Source organism: Lissotriton vulgaris, chromosome 9 (genome assembly GCF_964263255.1).
Source record: "Lissotriton vulgaris chromosome 9, aLisVul1.2, whole genome shotgun sequence".
Taxonomy (NCBI): domain Eukaryota; kingdom Metazoa; phylum Chordata; class Amphibia; order Caudata; family Salamandridae; genus Lissotriton; species Lissotriton vulgaris.
In genome coordinates this window covers 616,574,910-616,588,220 of record NC_141697.1, presented here as the reverse complement: position 1 = coordinate 616,588,220, position 13,311 = coordinate 616,574,910, and the positions used below count along the sequence as shown (strand labels likewise).

The 13,311-nt window shown below is 39.7% G+C and overlaps 1 long non-coding RNA gene across 1 annotated transcript in view; it reads right to left on the bottom strand.

The window, feature by feature from the left end:
- The window catches only part of LOC147691964 (uncharacterized), a 158,979-nt gene that overhangs the window by 86,346 nt on the left and 59,322 nt on the right, over positions 1-13,311 (bottom strand). The window contains exons 13-16 of the long non-coding RNA XR_015299979.1: positions 12,284-12,374; positions 8,518-8,608; positions 6,416-6,505; positions 3,850-3,940 (exon numbers count right to left, since the gene is read on the bottom strand). This is a non-coding gene — a long non-coding RNA (uncharacterized LOC147691964). The remainder of the gene's footprint in view (positions 1-3,849; positions 3,941-6,415; positions 6,506-8,517; positions 8,609-12,283; positions 12,375-13,311) is intronic.

The following is a 13,311-nucleotide window of genomic DNA, read 5'->3' as shown; positions in this document are numbered from 1 at the left end:
TGGACACGCTTCACTGGCTCCCTATGGCGAAGCGGATAAGATTTAAATCTTTATGTCTCACGTACAAAGCACTCTAGGGTTCGGGCGCACTATTCCTCAGATCTCACCTTAAGCCATACGTTCCAAAGAGGGAGCTACGATCCAGCCAAACAAAACTAATACAAATGTCTCGGTTCAAGCAGGCTAGGTTGGGTGGCAGAAGCTTCCTACTGCATGCCGCTAAGGACTGGCACCGACTCCCCCTTGTTATTAAGAACAGCACCTCCCTGCTATCTGTTAGGAAAGAAGTGAAAACTTGGCTGTTCAAGTCCAGATAGGCAGCCCAGCATCCACTTTCTGCCTCACGCTCTGCCGCAGTTATTTCCCCAGCGCCAAGACACCCATGGGCATACGAGCGCTTTATAAAACCATAAATCAAGTCAAATCAAAATCACTTACCCTCCCTCATCATAGTTTAAGTTGTTGAGCACCATACTCAAACGAGTCTTTTTGTTAGTTTTCCTACACGCCTCCCCAAGATGGATCCTCGACCTGAGGACCCTGCACGGGAGTGCAAAAGGAGAGAACGGATCTCGCCGAGGGACAGGGAGCCGCCCGAGAAGACATCAGAGCCCCCTCTACCCTATTACCGACCAGTGCCTTATCAAAAAAAGGTGTTTAGGCCAATAAAACACTTGTCAACCCCAAGTAAAGTCTCTGTGCCTCCTCCCACCTTACCACAATCCCTTATTAGGAGATCAACAGCTTTGCTGGAGTAAACTCATAGTGAAGTCAGCCAATAGCTGGAATATTGCCCCTTGATGTATGCGTGTGGAAAAATGTGAATGATACAACCACAGACGAATGGATGAATTGTGGCTAAAACTAAAAGTAACTATGTTACACACATATTTTTTGTAAAAACCAAAGGTTTTGGGTAACACAAACCTAAAAATGGCAATTATTCTGCCGAGTGAGGGAGAGAGAGAAAAAAAGGAGTGTTAGGAAAAGAAAGGAAAGAAGAAAGAATAAGGAAGTGAAGAAAAAGGAAGTAAAAAAGAAAGAAGGAAAGAAGATGAATATAGAAATGACAAAAAGAAATAAAAAAAGTAAATAAAGTAAAGAAGAAATGGACAAACAAAATAGGAAATTAGCAGAGGAAATAAAAAGGAAAAAGAAAAGAACGAAGAAAGGAAAACAAGCAAGAAATAGGGAAGGAATGAAAGGCTAGATAGAAGGAAGTAAAGAAGACAAGAATAAAGGAAAGAAGAAAAGAAAGAAGGATAATTAAAGGAAAGAAAGAACAAAAGAAATGAAGAAAGGGAAAGAAGTAAAGAAAAAAGTAACATAATGAAGAAAGCAGAGAAGAAAAGGAAGGAAAGGAGTCAGAAAGAAAAAGAAAGACTATGAGAAAGAAGGAAAGAGAGAAAACGGAAAGGCAGGAAAGAATGCAAGAAAGGAAAAAATCAAACAAATCTCAGAAAGAAGAAAAGTAGGAAAGAAAGCAAGACAGAAGGAAAGTAAAAAGGAAGGGAATAAGACAGGAAAGAAAGGCAAGAAAGAGAGGAAAGAAATAGTAAGATATAGGAAAAAAGGAAAGAACGCAAGCATTTAGGAAAGAATGAATGAATGGAAGAGGAAAGAAAGGAAAGGAAGCACAAACAAAAGAAGGAAATAAAGAATGAAAGAAAGAAGGATACAATGGAAAGAGGTAGAATGACAAAGGAACGAAAGAAGAAAAAAGCAATAAGAGAAGGAAAGCAGAAAGAAAGAAAAAAGAAAGGAAATGGTGAAAAGGAAGGAAAGACAAAAGGTGGGAAAGAAATAAAGAAATATAGAAAGAAAGAAAAAAGAAAGAGAGGAAATAAAAAAGAAGATATAGGAAAGCAAGCAAGAATTAGGAAAGACCGAATGAATGAATGAAAGAGGAAACAAAGAAAAGAAAGGAAAGAAGGCATGAAAGAAAGCACAAACAAAAGAAGGAAAAAAGGAATGAAAGAAAGAAGGATACAATGGAAAGAGAAGTAGAATGACAAAGGAACAAAAGAAGAAAAAAGCGATTTGAGAAGGAAAGCAGAAAGAAAGAAAAATGGTGAAAAGGAAGGAAAGAAAGAAGGCGAGAAAGAAAGACATATGAAAAAGAAAGAAAAAAAGACAGAACAAGGGTCACCAATAAAATACAATAAAGTCCTGTTTTCTTTCTGGGCAACGGTTGTTGAAGAACCACTTGTGAAATTAAGTCCAGAATAAATGTGTTCTGAAGAATTATCCGCTTATGAATTCCCATCTATAATACTGAAGTTTTTCGGTTTGTATACTGCATGCATAGTAAAAAGAGGCTATCTTATAGTTCCAATGGATGAAATCTGTTATGCTGTGAAATACCACCAGTGAGATAAACAAAGGAGACGCCAAAAGGAATTTACAACAGCATTGGCAGGAGACAGGAACTAATAAAGCATGGAATATGGCCTGTTTTCAGATCAGGCTCTAAAAACTAAAACATAACTTAAGTTATTATAAAGCAAAAATAAGCAAAACACTGGCACTGAAGGGATCTACCTTGTGTGTAGGTATGCTCGCTGTGACAGAGCAAAATGCACACACTCAAAGTTGAAATAGCCAGTGGCTGAAGTAGGCTGACCGACTGCCCCACGCTGCATGCTGTAGTGGGCGTATGCAAGAAATGAATGACAAAAGAACAATTGACGAAGAAGTGTGGCGGAAAACCCCTTTAAGTAAATACATTATACATATACTTTTAGTAAAATCAAAAGGTTTTGGCTAACACCAAACCTAAAATTGCAGCCAGAGTCCAATTCATAAAACAAGAACCAGAAACGAACAACACCTTAGCAGTGACATTTCATGCAACAAACGTTCACAATGCTTCAATTTGCCATTTGACCTTTAATGACACACAGAGCCTTAGTGTTGGAATCTTCTATCGCCAATCCAGTATGGCCTTACTGGACAACTGTGAAGATTCACTTCAATGTATGCACCCTCGTCAACACCCTGCAAGTGGCTGATCTTACAAGGTGGTAATTAAAGTGCAACGTAGTCAAGTGTAAGAGATGGTGTACTTTACAATGCCCGTCTCCAAAGTCAAGGTTGTCAAAAAGGTTCTCAAAAAGTATATATTTATTACAATCGAAGTCTATGGCGGAGAACCCCTGGGATTCCCGGTCCTCGATGTCACCATTCTGGTAAGCATTGCATGAATTCCTCTGGTGGAGACTCACCGGTAAAGTCCCCTGAGAGGAGCTCAATATGCTTTGCATCCCCACCAGTTACAGGGGTACACTACATCGGTATTCCCACTCCCAAAATTACCAATACAATGGGATCCGCACTTTGGGATACAGGAATATGGCAGAATTACAAACTGTACCCTGAAACTCCCCTGAAGTATTAGTAATTACTGTGGTGCTGGGAAATACAGTGTTTGATGACCTTTGATAATACCCCATTTTCCACCCTTCCATACACCAGATTTCAACAGCCTTTACCACGTGAAATGTCTGGGTGTAGGAGTGCTGCAGAGATGCTGTATTCCTTGTCCTTTGGATTTTCCAAAACAGTGTTTCAGGCCGAAACAGGAATCACACTAAACTCATAAAGGAGGCCAACGTTTTTACTCATTTAATAAAGAGACTGGGTCCAATATTAGGATTATATAATGTGAATTGGGTTGGTAACAACTGTTACATTCAGAGAATGCTTTCTTTTTCTACTCTACATTGAACATGCAGAAAGAAAAATAACATCTTACTATTCAGTAAGGCAGGTTTACTTTCAGATGGTGTCAAGCAGTGTGAATGTGATCCCAAATGCTACAATACCATACAATGCAAACTTCTAAAGTACCTTCCTGTACGTAGGTCCTTAGTCCTTTCTCTTCCATCTGCACTGCTGTTCAGTGGGAAACCGTGCTTCTCAAGCAGGTCAGAAACTGCTCCTGAAAAAAGACAAGCACATGCTTTAGACGTGAACGGAGGCCTCTCAGTCACTTTCCTGTTCGCCTTCACAAAAGGTTTTGATCATTATGACACAGGCGCAGAGTCTGGGGCAAAAAAGTACCTGCTTGAAACAAACCTTTTACATTGAAGAGAATTCGATTTGTGAACATTCGATTCCACAGTTTTTAACTCTGCCTGTGCCACAGCACAGGGACGTAAACGAAAAGATTTTCCTTTCTGTGCAAACCGCTACTATTAGACTCTAAACCTTATAATACATTTAAAGTGGAACCTGAAATATATACCTCAACACAAAACTATTAAAATATTTGTTTTGATTTTATTAAAAACTGGCAGTTTAATGCCAAAATGTCATGATCATTATACACATACAATACAAGATACAAATGTAAAAAAAAAAATCTTATTACATACAATACAAAATATACATATCAATCAATGGTAAAGTAGTCCTTTTGTCGACGCGTTTCGGTGTCTTGATCTTATTTTGTGAACACCTTCCTCAGGACAGGTAAGTAAAATCTAAAAACATTTCAAATTTAAAGAAGCATATATCTTTAATTCTTCTAGTTATCCTTAGACTTGAACCATTTATTGCCTTTAGGTTATTCTTTTAGAATGTTCAATGGGGAATGGACGTGTTTGTCTCACGCAGGGTTTATTTCAAGCAATAGGGGTCATCCTTCTCTGATTTAGATGCTCTTGGAGTTTTCAATTCTCCTTCTAAGTTTTATTCCAGACGTTCTTTATTCCGGTTATACCACCATGCAATTATGGATATGCATTAGTAGAAGTACCCCTTGCGTATGGTGAAACAGCGTCCTCATCGGCCTCCTTCCGTCTTCTTACACAGCACAGGGAGACACACCTTATACTCTAGATGCAGGAAATATTTATGGATGAAACTGGATTATAAAAAAATAAATTAACGAGGAGATAAGTTTGGACCCGCTGGAACAGGGAAAATATGGACAAGTTCCACTTCATCCCTTATAAGGAGATCACCAGCTTTGCTGGAGTAAATGTTACATTTGTGCAAACAGCATTTACACAGTTCACAATTTGCCCCAGGATGTAAGGCATGTTGTAACCGGAGCTCATGCCCCATAAACACTCAGCACACAATGAAATCTGGGGTAAACCTCTCACATTAGTTATCTGAAGGGCAGTCATAATACCTAAGCGCTCTAGGTATTGTGTGACACTTTAGGCCAAACCTAAGGTTGTACACGCAGCACTTTAAAATGAAGGACCTGTTGTGGATGTCAGACATATCATCGATATACGTGGGGGCCTTGGGCGGCGAAATCTCTGTAGAAAAATGTATATTTAGTGGGATGAATATTCAACGTGACAATGTGAAACAAGCACTGGCAAAGCCATTAGGTCTGGCATTGTCCAACAGTTTTTTGTAAAATCTTGTTTTGCTATGATTTTTGCAAAGATTTGTTGTTCGGGAAGCTGCTGTGTATTCATCAATCTAAGAAAAAAAACCTTGACTAAAGGCAAATATATTTTTGGTCTAAAAAAACACATTACCATGTTACTCGCTGGCACTGAAGGGAACTACTTTCTGTATGGCTGTGATTCCTTTGTGAAAGGGCAGCATGCTGTAACTCATAGTGAAGTCAGACAATAGCTGGAGCATTGCCCCTTGATTTATGCTTGAGTGGATTGTAGAAAAATTTGAATGATACATCCACAGACAAATGGATGAAATATGGCTAAAACCCCCTAAAAGTAACTACGTCAAACACTTCATTTTTGTAAAAATAAAAGGATTTGGGTAACACAAACCTAAAAATGGCAATCGTTCAGCCGAGTGAGGTAATCAGGGAGAGCGAGAAAGAAAGGAGTGGTAGAAAAAGGAAGGAAAGAAGAAAGAACAAGGAAGTGAAGAAAAAGGAAGGAAAAGGAAAAAAGGAATATAGAACTGAAAAAAGAAAGCAAATAAAGAAAAGAAGAAATGGAGGAACAAACTAAGAAAATATATAAAGGAAATAAATACTGTGGTGCTGTGAAATATAGTGTTTTACGACCTCTGATAATTCCCCATTTCCACCCTTCCATACACCAAATTTCACCAGCGTTTACCTCGTGAAATGTCTGGGTGTAGGAGTGCTGCATAGATGCTGTATTCCTCGTCCCTTGCATTATCCAAAACAGTGTTTCAGGCCGAAACAGGAATCACACTGAACTCATAAAGGAGGCCAAAGTGTTCACTCATTTAACGAAGAGACTAGGTCCCATATTAAAATGATATGATGTGAGTGGGGTTGGTAACAACTGCTACATTCAGGGAATGCTTTTTTTATTTAACTCTACATTGAACATGCAGAAAGAAAGGTAACGTTATACGATTTACTAAGGCAGGTTTACTTTCACATGGTGTCAAGCAGGGTGAATGTGATCCCAAATGCTACAATACGATACAATGCAGACATCTAAAGTACCTTTTTGTATCAAGTCCTTAGTCCTTTCTCTTCCACCTGCACTGCTGTTCGGTGGGAAACCGTGCTTCTCAAGCAGGTCAGAAACTGCTCCTGAAAAAAGACAAGCACATGCTTTAGACGCGAACGGAGGCCTCTCAGTCTGTGTTATCACTTTCCTCTTCGCCTTCACAAAAGGTTTTGATCATTATGACACTGGCGCAGAGACCAGGGCACAAAACAAGTGACAGACATGCTTGAAAGAAACTTTTTACATTGAAGGGAATTCGATTTGTGAACATTCGATTCCACAGTTTTTAACTCTGTCTGTGCCACAGCACAGGGAGGCACATCTTATACTCTAGACACAGGAAACATTTATGGGTGAAACTGGATTATAAAAAAAATAATTAATGAGGACATACGTTTGTTTGGACACAATACAACAGGGAAAACATGGGCAAGTTCCACTTCATCCCTTATTAGGAGATCAACAGCTTTGCTGGAGTAAACTCATAGTGAAGTCAGCCAATAGCTGGAATATTGCCCCTTGATGTATGCTTGAGTGGGGAGTGCAAAAATGTGAATTATACAACCACAGACGAATGGATGAATTGTGACTAAAACAAACTAAAAGTAAGTACGTCGCACACATAATTTTTGTAAAAACAAAAGGTTTTGCGTAACACAAACCTAAAAATGGCAATCGTTCTGCCGAGTGAGGGAGAGAGAGAAAGAAAGGAGTGGTAGAAAAAGGAAGGACAGAAGAAAGAATAAAGAAGTCCAGAAAAAGGAATTAAAAAAAGAAAGAAGATAAATATAGAAATGAAAAAAAGAAAGAAAGAAAATAAAGTAAAGAAGAAATGGGCAAAGAAAATGAGAAAATAGGAGAGGAAATCAAAAGGAAGAAGAAAAGAACGAAGAAAGGAAAAAAAGTAAGAAAAGGGGAAGGAATGAAAGGCCAGATAGAAGGAAGTAAAGAAGACAAGAAGGATTAATGAAGGAGGATAAATAAAGGAAAGAAAAAACAAAAGAAATGAAGAAAAGGAGAGAAGTAAAGAACAAGCATTTACAATGCAATGGTCTCGGCATTGTTAAAGTTAGAGCTATTGGCAATGCTCATGACATTATTTTTATTTATGTTTTTGTTTTTAAAACATAAATAAATGGCATTGTCATTTACCATGCCAATAGCTTAATGGCTCGCAAATGCGAGACCTATTGCATTTGCACTCACAGAGCCACACACACAAAGCCACCCACCCACACATAGAGAGCCACCCACAGTCATTCACATAGAGCCACCCACCCACACACAGAGCCACTCACTCACAGAGCCACCCACCCACACACAGAGCCCCCCACCCACACACAAGGCCACCCACACACACACAGAGCCACCCACACACACACAGAGCCACCCACACACACAGAGCCACCTACAAAAAAAGCTACCTACAGAGCCACACACACAGACAGAGCCACCCACACACAGACAGAGCCACACAGAGACAGAGCCATCCACACACAGAGCCACACACACAGAGCCACACACACAGAGACAGAGCCACACACAGCCACCCACACACACACCGAGCCAACAACACATACACAGAGCCACCCACACACACAGAGCCACACACACAGAGCCACCCACACACACATACAGAGCCACCCACACAGAGCCACCCACACACACACACAGAGCCACCCTCACACACACCGAGCCACCCACACACACACAGAGCCACCCACACACACAGAGTCACCCACACACACAGAGCCACCCACATACACATACAGAGCCACCCACAGAGAGCCACCCACACAGAGCCACTCACACACAGACCCGCACACACACACACCGAGCCACCCACACACACACAGAGCCACTCACAAACACACAGAACCACCCACACACACAGAGCCACCCACCCACACACAGAGCCACCCACACACACAAGCGAGTGGAGGGGGGTGTTAAGGTTGGCAGAGGGCACAGAAAGGACAGAGGTTACTGGCACCCATGCTCTAGGCGAGTGTGGCGGATGCTAGTGTTGGCAGAGGGCACACAAATGCTAGATCCCAAATGCTAGAATACCATACAATGCAAACTTCTAAAGTACCTTCCTGTACGTAGGTCCTTAGTCCTTTTTCTTCCATCTGCACTGCTGTTCAGTGGGAAACCGTGCTTCTCAAGCAGGTCAGAAACTGCTCCTGAAAAAAGACAAGCACATGCTTTAGACGTGAACGGAGGCCTCTCAGTCACTTTCCTGTTCGCCTTCACAAAAGGTTTTGATCATTATACTCTAGATGCAGGAAATATTTATGGATGAAACTGGATTATAAAAAAATAAATTAACGAGGAGATAAGTTTGGACCCGCTGGAACAGGGAAAATGTGGACAAGTTCCACTTCATCCCTTATAAGGAGATCACCAGCTTTGCTGGAGTAAATGTTACATTTGTGCAAACAGCATTTACACAGTTCACAATTTGCCCCCAGGATGTAAGGCATGTTGTAACCGGAGCTCATGCCCCATAAACACTCAGCACACAATGAAATCTGGGGTAAACCTCTCACATTAGTTATCTGAAGGGCAGTCATAATACCTAAGCGCTCTAGGTATTGTGTGACACTTTAGGCCAAACCTAAGGTTGTACACCGCAGCACTTTAAAATGAAGGACCTGTTGTGGATGTCAGACATATCATCGATATACGTGGGGGCCTTGGGCTGCGAAATCTCTGTAGAAAAATGTATATTTAGTGGGATGAATATTCAACGTGACAATGTGAAACAAGCACTGGCAAAGCCATTAGGTCTGGCATTGTCCAACAGCTTTTTGTAAAACCTTGTTTTGCTATGATTTTTGCAAAGATTTGTTGTTCGGGAAGCTGCTGTGTATTCATCAATCTAAGAAAAAAAACCTTGACTAAAGGCAAATATATTTTTGGTCTAAAAAAACACATTACCATGTTACTCGCTGGCACTGAAGGGAACTACTTTCTGTATGGCTGTGATTCCTTTGTGAAAGGGCAGCATGCTGTAACTCATAGTGAAGTCAGACAATAGCTGGAGCATTGCCCCTTGATTTATGCTTGAGTGGATTGTAGAAAAATTTGAATGATACATCCACAGACAAATGGATGAAATATGGCTAAAACCCCCTAAAAGTAACTACGTCAAACACATCATTTTTGTAAAAATAAAAGGATTTGGGTAACACAAACCTAAAAATGGCAATCGTTCAGCCGAGTGAGGTAATCAGGGAGAGCGAGAAAGAAAGGAGTGGTAGAAAAAGGAAGGAAAGACGAAAGAACAAGGAAGTGAAGGAAAAGGAAGGAAAAGGAAAAAAGGAAAGAAGATAAATATAGAACTGAAAAAAGAAAGCAAATAAAGAAAAGAAGAAATGGAGGAACAAAATAAGAAAATATATAGAGGAAATAAAAAGAAAGGATAAAAGAACGAAGAAAAGAGGGAAAGCAAGAATAAGGGAAGGAATAAAAGGCCAGATAGAAGGAAGGAAAGAAGAAAAACAGAAGGAAAAATAAAGGAAAGAAGGAATGGAGGGAAAATAAAGGAAAGAAAGAACAAAAGAAATGAAGAAAAGGAGAGAACAAAAATAAAAAAGTAATGAAATGAAGGCAGCAGAGAAGAAAAGGAAGGAAAGAAGGAGACAGAAAGATAAAGAAGGATTACGAGAAAAAGAGGAAAGAAAGAAAACAGAAAGGCAGGAAAGAATGCAAGAAAGGAAAAAATGAAAAAGCCTCAGAAATAAGGAAAGCAGGAAAGAAAGCAAGAAAGAAGGAAAGGAAAAAGGAAGGAAATAGGACAGAAAAAAAATTAAAGAAAAGCAAGAAAGAAAGAATGGAAAGAAAAAAGATATAGGAAAAAAGGAAAGCAAGCAAGATTTTAGGAAAGAATGAATGAATGAATGATAGAGGTAAGAAAGAAAAGAAAGGAAAGAAGGAAAGAAAGAAAGCACCAACAAAAGAAGGAATGAAAGAAAGAAGGATACAATGGAAAGAGAGGTAGAATGACAAACAAAAAAAGAAAAAAAGCAGTAAGAGAAGAAAAGCAGAAAGAAAGAAAAAAGAAAAAAAAAAGTGAAAAGGAAGGAAAGAAAGAAGGCAAGAAAGAAATATAGAAACAAAAAAAAGAAAGAAAGAACAAGTGCTGCCAATAAAACACAATACCATCCTGTTTTCTTTCTGGGCAACAGTTGTTGAAGAAGCACTGGTGAAATTAAGTCCAGAATAAATGTATTCTGAAGAAATGTCCGCTAATGAATTCCCATCTATAATATTGAAGTTTTCGGTTTGTGCACTGAATGCATAGTAACATGAGGCTATCTTATTACAGAACAGTTTTCAGTGGATGCAGTCTGTTATGCTGTGAAATACCAGCAGACAGATAAACAAAGGAGACTCCAAAAGGAATTTACAACAGCATTGGCAGGGGACATGAACTAATAAAGCATGGAATATGGCCTGTTTTCAGGTCAGGCTCTAAAAACTAAAGCATAACTAAAGTCATTATAAAGCAAAAACAAGCAAAACACTGGCACTGAAGGGAACTACCATGTGTGTGGGTATGCTCGCTGTAACAGAGCAAAATGCAGACACTAAAAGTTAAAATATCCAGTGGCTGAAGTAGGCTGACCCACTGCACCACGCTGCATGCTGTAGTGGGCGTAAGAAAGATATGAATAACAACAGAACAATGGACGAAGAAAGGTGGCTAAAAACCCCTTTAAGTAAATGCATTATACATATCCTTTTAGTAAAATCAAACGATCTTGGCTAACACCAAACCTAAAATTGCAGCCAGAGTCCAATTCATTAAATTAGAACCAGAAACAAACAACGCCTTAGCAGTGACATTTCATGCAACAAACGTTCACAATGCTTCAATTTGCCATTTGACCTTTAATGATACACAGAGCCTTACTGTTGGAATCTTTTATCGCCAATCCAGTATGGTCTTACTGGACAGCTGTGAAGATTCCCTTTAATGTATGCACCCTCGTCAACACCCTGCAAGTGACTGATCTCACAAGGTGGTAATTAAAGTGCAACGTAGTCATGTATAAGAGACGGTGTCCTTTACAATGCCTGTCTCCAAAGTCAAGGTTGTCAAAAAGGTTCTCAAAAAGAATATATTTATTACAATCGAAGTCTATGGCGGAGAACCCCTGGGATACCCGGTCCTCGATTTCACCATTCTGGTAAGCATTGCATGCTTTCCTCTGGTGGAGACTCACCTGTAAAGTCCCCTGAGAGGAGCTCAATATGCTTTGCATCCCCACCAGTTACAGGGGGACACTACATCGGTATTCCCACTCCCAAAATTACCAATACCAGGGGGGACCGCAATTTAGGATACAGGAATACCGCAGAATTACAAACTGTACCCTGAGACTCCCCTGAAGAATTGGTAATTACTGTGGTGCTGTGAAATATAGTGTTTTAGGACCTCTGATAATTCCCCATTTCCACCCTTCCATACACCAAATTTCACCAGCGTTTACCTCGTGAAATGTCTGGGTGTAGGAGTGCTGCAGAGATGCTGTATTCCTCGTCCCTTGCATTATCCAAAACAGTGTTTCAGGCCGAAACAGGAATCACACTGAACTCATAAAGGAAGCCAAAGTGTTCACTCATTTAACGAAGAGACTAGGTCCCATATTAAAATGATATGATGTGAGTGGGGTTGGTAACAACTGCTACATTCAGGGAATGCTTTTTTTAATTTAACTCTACATTGAACATGCAGAAAGAAAGGTAACGTTATACGATTTACTAAGGCAGGTTTACTTTCACATGGTGTCAAGCAGGGTGAATGTGATCCCAAATGCTACAATACGATACAATGCAGACATCTAAAGTACCTTTTTGTACGAAGGTCCTTAGTCCTTTCTCTTCCACCTGCACTGCTGTTCAGTGGGAAACCGTGCTTCTCAAGCAGGTCAGAAACTGCTCCTGAAAAAAGACAAGCACATGCTTTAGACGCGAACGGAGGCCTCTCAGTCTGTGTTATCACTTTCCTCTACGCCTTCACAAAAGGTTTTGATCATTATGACACTGGCGCAGAGACCAGGGCACAAAACAAGTGATAGACATGCTTGAAAGAAACTTTTTACATTGAAGGGAATTCGATTTGTGAACATTCGATTCCACAGTTTTTAACTCTGTCTGTGCCGCAGCACAGGGAGACACATCTTATACTCTAGACACAGGAAACATTTATGGGTGAAACTGGATTATAAAAAAAATAATTAATGAGGACATACGTTTGTTTGGACACAATACAACAGGGAAAACATGGGCAAGTTCCACTTCATCCCTTATTAGGAGATCAACAGCTTTGCTGGAGTAAACTCATAGTGAAGTCAGCCAATAGCTGGAATATTGCCCCTTGATGTATGCTTGAGTGGGGAGTGCAAAAATGTGAATTATACAACCACAGACGAATGGATGAATTGTGACTAAAACAAACTAAAAGTAAGTACGTCGCACACATAATTTTTGTAAAAACAAAAGGTTTTGCGTAACACAAACCTAAAAATGGCAATCGTTCTGCCGAGTGAGGGAGAGAGAGAATGAAAGGAGTGGTAGAAAAAGGAAGGACAGAAGAAAGAATAAGGAAGTCCAGAAAAAGGAATTAAAAAAAGAAAGAAGATAAATATAGAAATGAAAAAAAGAAAGAAAGAAAATAAAGTAAAGAAGAAATGGACAAAGAAAATAAGAAAATAGGAGAGGAAATCAAAAGGAAGAAGAAAAGAACGAAGAAAGGAAAAAAAGTAAGAAAAAGGGAAGGAATGAAAGGCCCGATAGAAGGAAGTAAAGAAGACAAGAAGGATTAATGAAGGAGGATAAATAAAGGAAAGAAAAAACAAAAGAAATGAAGAAAAGGAGA